We start from the raw sequence: 8,162 nt of genomic DNA, 5'->3' as shown, positions 1-8,162 counted from the left end.
TTATGGGAAATAGTATGTGGTTACGGAAGGTTGTTCGGAGTTCCTGATGAGATCCCGGACATGACGAGGAGCTCCGGAATGGTCCGGAGGTGAAGATCGGTATATTGGACGAAGGGTATTGGAGTCCGGAATTGTTTCGGGGGTACGAGGCTATGGCCAGCATGTCCGAAAGGGGTTTCGGAGGCCCCGGCAAGGGTTGGGGGGCCTTATGGGCCAAGGGGAAAGGGCAAACCAGCCCACTAAGGGGCTGTGCGCCCCTCCCAACCCCTCTCACGTAACGTGGAGAGGTGGGGGCGCCTCCCCTAGGGCAGCCACCCCTCCCGGCTTGGGGGGCAAGTTTCCCAGGGGTGGGGGCGCCCAAACCCATCTAGGGTTTCCCCTGTGGCCGCCGCCCCTCCCCTAGGGAACCCTAGGGCGCCTCCTCCACCCCCTTCCCCCTATATATAGTGAGGGAGAGAGAGGGCAGCCGACCCCTTGCCTGGCGCAGCCCTCTCCTCCTCCAACTCCTCCTCCTTCGTAGTGCTTAGCGAAGCTCTGCCGGAGAACCACGAGCTCCATCGCCACCACGCCGTCGTGCCGCTGGAGTTCTCCCTCAACTTCTCCTCTCCCCTTGCTGGATCAAGAAGGAGGAGACGTCCCCGGGCTGTACGTGTGTTGAACGCGGAGGCGCCGTCCATTCGACGCTAGATCGGATCTTCCGCGATTTGAATCGCCGCGAGTACGACTCCATCAACCGCGTTCTTGTAACGCTTCCGCTTAGAGATCTTCAAGGGTATGAAGATGCACTCCCTCTCTCTCGTTGCTAGCATCTCCTAGATTGATCTTGGTGACACGTAGAATTTTTTTGAATTATTGCTACATTATAAAACAAAAAGAATATCAAACGGAGTCCAAACGGAATGAAACCTTCGGGAGCGTGATTTTTGGAACAAACATGATCTAGAGGACTTGGAGTGGACGTCAGGCAAGCAACGAGGAGGCCACGAGGCAGGGGGGCGAGCAAGCATTCTTTTATGTATGATTGGTTATCTTTGCAAGTCTCTTCGAATTATCAGTTTGGTTTGGCCTACTAGATTGAACTTTCTTGCGATGGGAGAAGTGCTTAGCTTTGGGTTCAATCTTGCGGTGCTCGATTCCAGTGACAGTAGGGGAAACGACACGTATTGTATTATTGCCATCGAGGATAAAAATATGGGGTTTATATCATATTGCATGAGTTTATCCCTCCACATCATGTCATCTTGCTTAAAGTGTTACTCATAACTATGCTCAGTTCTATCAATTGCTCGACAGTAATTTGTTTACCCACCGTAATACTTATGCTATCTTGAGAGAAGCCACTAGTAAAACCTATGGCCCCCGGGTCTATTTTCCATCATATTAATCTTCCGTCAACAAGCTATTTCTATCTTTGTTTACTTTGCAATCTTTACTTTTAGTCTTTATCATAAAAATACCAAAAATATTATCTTATCATCTCTATCAGATCTCACTTTTGCAAGTGGCCGTGAAGGGATTGACAACCCCTTTATCGCTTTGGTTGCAAGGTTCTTATTTGTTTGTGTAGGTGCAAGGGACTTGAGCGTCGCCTCCTATTGGATTGATACCTTGGTTCTCAAAAACTGAGGGAAATACTTACGCTACTTTGCTGCATCACCCTTTCCTCTTCAAGGGAAAACCAACGCAGTGCTCAAGAGGTAGCACTATGCATCACCATGATCTTGCGTGTGCGTAGGATTTTTTTTGAAATTACTACGTTCCCCAACAACAACCCTACTCATACACTCGTTTGCAACACATCCCTTACAAGATGCATGAGCACAAAATGGGCTCTGTTGCAAACCGATTAGGGTAAAATGCACAACAACCATATACTTGTTTGCAACATGGGCCTTGCTGCAAGATACACGAGCGCAACACATTGCACATGCTCTGTTGCAGGCCGGTCAAGGTTGTTTGTTGTGGCTGCAATATAGAAAACGCTTTGAACGGAGTGCAACATGACTCACTACAAGAAATATGTCAACTAGTGACCTTCTGTCAGTGACCCTGGAAGAATTGGTCATAGATCTATGACCATTTCAGACTAATTGGTCAAAAGTTGTTCGGGGGGCTCCAAACCCTAAACTATAACGACCATTTTGGTTAGGAAGGTCGTAATTTCCTTACACGAAATGGTCATAAAGCAGATAGCACTGGCCCGCTGCCTTATTTCTAGCTGATCACGACCAATATATATGGTCATAACCTTGTAAATTGTGGTGGGTTGCTATGACTAGGTGCCACCTCATCAATTTTGCCTATGTGTCATGTCCATGTGGCAATTTTTGCCCCAGGTTGTGAAGCAACCTATATTTCTGCCAATCCCAAAATTCCCAAAAAAAATCTCATAAATTCTTTGGGTCATATCTTCATCAAATATGTAAAAAAACCTTCCTTTCCTAGTTCAAAAATAATTCAAAAATATTCATTTTCCTATTCTGTTCAGAACAACACTTTGTGAAGGAAGTACCACTTTGGCATGTCCAAATAGTATCCGTTTTCTACGGTGCTTTCCTATGCCCAAATAACCATCCTCCACCAAATGCCACCACAATCCATTCATTATTTTGGGCACAGCTTCAACATTCGTATTTATGTCCAGTGTGGTACTTTGCAAAGCAAGTACCACCTAGGCTCCTCCTTTTGAGCTGAAATTTGTGAAGACGGTCTTCTTAGTAACTGATCATCCTCAGCCAAAACTCATGCCCATTAGCCATGTACATTTCCCGTACCGCTAATCAAACACTTGGCTGCTAATTCATGTTTGAGCATCGATCGGTCTCCTCATGAGAATATTATGTTGTAATTTTATTCCTAGCACCTACCTGGGGAGTGCCCAACCCACTAGACATGCCTAGGCTGCCCAGAACACATGGCAACGCCACGGTCACGCGGTGACCACGCGGCGGGCATGCGAGTTTACGCGCTCTAGAGTTGGGGGCCTCGGCCCCCGCCCAAACCTCGACGTATCGCCACCAAACCATGTATTTATGATTAAATAGGTACTTATGTAACTAGAAATGATTTTTGGAAAAAATAAATAGCAAACTATGAGGCAGCTGCAGTTCAAATTTGACCCGCTTCCAACTGAATCGGCGGAAATTTGTCTTTTTCACGAGAGGTGGATCAAAACTTTTTACATCCAACCATTTTGTCAATTGTGCATTAAATATGTCCTAGTATTTTAGAAAATTGATTTGGTCCAATTTTGCAACAATTATTTGGGAGGTCCTTCACAAAAAACCTCCTTTTGGGCACTCGAAAAATGGAAAATGGTTTTTTCGTCCAAAGAAAATGAAAACTTCCTTAGGCAACATTGTTTGCCATTCCAATATGCACTCTTGTGCACAATATGAGATCATTTGAACAAACTATGCCATGAATGTGGCCATAAGATTGATCATTTGGCTTGAAAGCCATTGATCTCCACACGTGATAGCTCGTTTCTGAGAACACTTTTTTAAAATAATTGCCGTATTACAAGTTTGTTATTTTTTCTGGGAACTTGGCCACATATAATGACACAATGCGAAGGTTTGCCAATTTTTTGATTTTTTTGAATTTTTTATGCCCGTTTCAAAATGCGGTCAAAATGGCGGGAATGACCGTTCCTAGCTAGTGGTTGAATCTTGGAATTTGTTTGGTGTTTCTCTGATTAAATAGATACTTATGTACCTAGAAATGATTTTTGGAAAAAATAAAGAGCAAAGTACAAGGCAACTACAGTTCAAATTTGACCCGCTTCCAACTGAATCGGCGAAAATTTGTCTTTTTCACGAGAGGTGGATCAAAACTTTTTACACCCAACCATTTGGTCAATTGTGCATTAAATATGGCCTAGTATTTTAGAAAAATGATTTGGTCCTATTTTGCAGCAATTATCCTTCACAAAAAACCTCCTTTTGGGCACTCGAAAAATGGAAAATGGTTTTTTCGTCCAAAGAAAATGAAAACTTCCTTAGGCAACATTGTTTGCCATTCCAATATGCACCCTTGTGCACAATATGAGATCATTTGAACAAACTATGCCATGAATGTGGCCATAAGATTGATCATTTGGCTTGAAAGCCATTGATCGCCACACGTGATAGCTCGTTTCTGAGAACACTTTTTTAAAATAATTGCCGTATTACAAGTTTGTTGTTTTTCCTGGGAACTTGGCCACATATAATGACACAATGCGAAGGTTTCCCAATTTTTTGATTTTTTTGAATTTTTTATGCCCGTTTAAAAATGCGGTCAAAACGGCGGGAATGACCGTTCCTAGCTAGTGGTTGAATCTTGGAATTTTTTTGGTGTTTCTCTGATTAAATAGATACTTATGTACCTAGAAATGATTGTTTTGAAAAAATAAAGAGCAAAGTACAAGGCAGCTACAGTTCAAATTTGACCCGCTTCCAACTGAATCGGCGGAAATTTGCCTTTTTCACGAGAGGTGGGTCAAAACTTTTGACACCCAACCATTTGGTCAATTGTGCATTAAATATGGCCTGGTATTTTAGAAAAATGATTTGGTCCAATTTTGCAACAATTATTTGGGAGGTCCTTCACAAAAAAACCTCCTTTTGGGCACTCGAAAAATGGAAAATGGTTTTTTCGTCCAAAGAAAATGAAAACTTCCTTAGGCAATATTGTTTGCCATTCCAATATGCACCCTTGTGCACAATATGAGATCATTTAAACAAACTATGCCATGAATGTGGCCATAAGATTGATCATTTGGCTTGAAAGCCATTGATCTCCACACGTGATAGCTCGTTTCTGAGAACACTTTTTTAAAATAATTATCGTATTACTAGTTTATTATTTTTCCTGGGAACTTGGCCACATATAATGACACAATGCGAAGGTTTCCCAATTTTTTGATTTTTTTTTTAATTTTTTATGCCCGTTTCAAAATGCGGTCAAAACGGCAGGAATGACCGTTCCTAGCTAGTGGTTGAATCTTGGAATTTGTTTGGTGTTTCTCTGATTAAATAGATACTTATGTACCTAGAAATGATTTTTGAAAAAAATAAAGAGAAAACTATAAGGCAGCTACAGTTCAAATTTGACCCGCTTCCAACTGAATCGGCAAAAAATTGTCTTTTTCACGAGAGGTGGATCAAAACTTTTTACACCCAACCATTTGGTCAATTGTGCATTAAATTTGGCCTAGTATTTTAGAAAAAGGATTTGGTCCAATTTTGCAACAATTATTTGGTAGGTTCTTCACAAAAGAACCTTCTTTTGGGCACTCGAAAAATGGAAAATGGGCACTTGAAAAACCTCCTCAATTATTGACGAGAGTTGGATCGACAGCTATTGAGACACAAGCATTTGGTCAATTGTACCTAAAATATGATCTAATATTATTGAAAAATAGAGTGGTGCCATTTTGCAACAAATATTGGTAGGTGCTTCAAAAAATATATACCATTTTCGACACTCCAAAGGTAGAAAATGTTTTTTTTTGCAAATAAAACTCTTTTTTGAGATCAATTTTTAAAGATATTTGTATTATTCCAGGTTTGTTATTTTTTCTAAAAAACAAGTCTCACTTGTGACACGATGCTATTGTTCTTATTTTTTCTTCTAATTCTATGATGTTATAAAATAGGTGCCATGATTTAGCATATTATTTAATCGATTACGACCAATTTAGATGGTCATAAAATCGTCAAAGTGTGTACTACATTGTGATTGGTGGAACCGTTTGTGGCACGGATCGATGAGATGGCAGACATCCTACCATCCATTGCTAGCAATCCAACGTCCATCCATCCATCCATGCAAAGAAAAGGAAAAAAACCACCACACCAAACCCTACCTCTCTCTCACCTCTCCTCCCTAACTTCCGCCCGCTGCCTCCCTCTCTCTGTCCCCGATCCAGATCGGCCTCTCCCTCACCCCTCGCGCCGCGCCCTCCTTCCCTCGCGCTGGCATCGGCGGCGCCCTCCTTCCTTTCTGTCATCGGCGGCGCCCTCCTTCCTTTCTGTCATCGGCGGCGCCCTCCTTCCCTCGCGCTGCACCCGAACCTCGCTCCCGCTCCCAGCTATTCTTCCTCCTCCGCTGCCGCTAGGGTTTCGTCTCCTCGATCCCCAATCCCTGAAGCTCGGATCCAGCAGCAGCATCAGCGATGGCGTCCGCGGGAGATCCTCTCCAAGGTCAAGCACGTCTAGGCCAAGCCTACTGGCCGCCCTCGCGGGTGACTGCCTCCGCGGTGACGACGGCGGCCTCGTCGTCCCTGGAGGCCGCGGCGCCCCTCAAGGCCGACCTCCGCCACGTTTGTGATCCGTCGATCTCGTCTCTCCAACAGTTCGGTTCTCGTTGCTTTGATTCAACAAGATACTGTGTACCACTTCGGTACGTGCGTGCGTGTGAGCTGACTCTTCTTTTGCGTGGTTCGTAGGTGTTCCGGATGCACGCACGAGTTCGACCTGGACAAGCCTCCGGTGCTGCAGGAGGTGGCGGTTTTCTTCAGTGGCCACGGAATCGAGGACTTCACCTTCAGCAGGGGCAGGCTGGTGAGTGTAGCTCCCATGAATCTCTAGCAGGAAATGTGTGGGATGATGTGTCTATTTGGTTTCCACTAAATTAGTTTGCATAGCTTCTGGTCACCTGATCCAGTAACGGAGAAGAATTTTAGGTTCATAATGTTCCCACATCCTAGTAAATGTTTTAGTTGCATAAGCAATTGATGTGATTAGTTGGTGGATTTGCTTTGTCGCTAAGTCTGAATGTGGGAACCTTGTTTTTAGTCAGAATGGCGTTGCCGGGAAAAGCTAGCGGTACGCGGAACAATATCACAAAACTGACAGTGATGTGAATTTGTTAAGGGAGGTAGCTGCTTTTATGTGATCAGAGGCATAAATAGTGCAGTTTTAATTTTCCAGTATGTCTTTGAGGTAATAATGTCATGGAAGTCCTTGGTAATACTCATATGAGTGCTTATTAGTATACTCACATCATGGTCTACACGGTGTCAGTTGTCAACTAGCTGTAACCCATATTAGTGCTTAGTATACTCATGAAAAGGGTTATTTCTCCACCTGTAGTTCACGGTTTATGCAGCAGCTGTTCTTCTACCAATCTGTTGCTCGATTATGTTGCGGATTCATATGATATTGGTGTACACTCAATTTGGTTATTTCTTGCTAGTTCTTCTACTAGTTGCTGTGTAATCCTAGTACTATAGGTGGATCAATCTCCCCTCCCTCTCACCCCCGTCTCTGTCTCTGCAGGTAGGACAGGAGGAACAGCGACAAGCGACGGGATGAAGCCCGGCCATGGAAACCCACCGCAGCCTTCAAGACCTCGACGGCGGTCGGTGCTATGGTATGAATCCTTCCTCCACTTCAAGACCTCTACGTACGGCGGTCGGCAGCACGCGCGCGCATTGCACTCGTCCTCTTGCTCTGTTCTTGGGCTGATGCTGGCGGCGGTGCAGGGGATCCTAATCAACATGCAGTTCCCGGGGCCGCAGATCGACGCCGTCACCAACGACAACATCGTCATCAATGTCTTCAACAACCTGATCTGATATTGTTCTGAGATCCAGTGGCATCTCTATCCTCTTACAACTAATAACATTTTTTAACTTCTTTTGGCCGTGCTTTCGCTTTCACTACAGATCAGATCAGTGGTGAAAGAAAGAAACAAGTGCACAACTAGTATCAGTGGGCTTGTATTTTTCTTGTGTAGCTGCTCTGCACTTATTGTAGAGCATAGCTTGCATCAGTATTTTTACCTATTTTTGACCTCTCATTCTGAAATACATCTAGCAGGTGCGGCTAGTACTCTATTATTCTCCTACATATAGCTATATATGCATATAAAAGGGCAAGTACTTGGATGACCTTGACAACATCATACTGATTGTAATAACTTTGCATAAGACTTTGTATTCGAAGACTTCTCGCAATTTATCATGCAATTCTAAACAATAGCATATATCTATCTACCCTGCTGGGAATTTTCACTTTATATAAAAATTTGAGAGGCAAATGCTGGGAGTTCCAGTCTTGTCTGATGGCTAGGAACTCAACTCTGCTTCTTGTTGTTGGAGTTTCAGGCTTGTTGCATAGTTCGTAGCTTCAAGTGTACTCTGGCTTCTAGCCACAGTGCACTACAAATTATTA

The 8,162-nt window shown here is 43.7% G+C and overlaps 1 pseudogene; it reads left to right on the top strand.

Moving 5' to 3' along the window:
• Positions 1 to 6,160: 6,160 nt before the first annotated feature.
• LOC123164869 (uncharacterized) lies at positions 6,161 to 7,811 on the top strand (annotated as a pseudogene).
• The last annotated feature ends 351 nt before the right edge of the window (positions 7,812 to 8,162 follow it).

The sequence above is a fragment of the Triticum aestivum genome, chromosome 7D, assembly GCF_018294505.1.
Source record: "Triticum aestivum cultivar Chinese Spring chromosome 7D, IWGSC CS RefSeq v2.1, whole genome shotgun sequence".
Lineage (NCBI taxonomy): Eukaryota > Viridiplantae > Streptophyta > Magnoliopsida > Poales > Poaceae > Triticum > Triticum aestivum.
The sequence above is the reverse complement of the archived record's forward strand: the minus strand, read 5'-3'. Positions and strand labels throughout refer to the sequence as shown.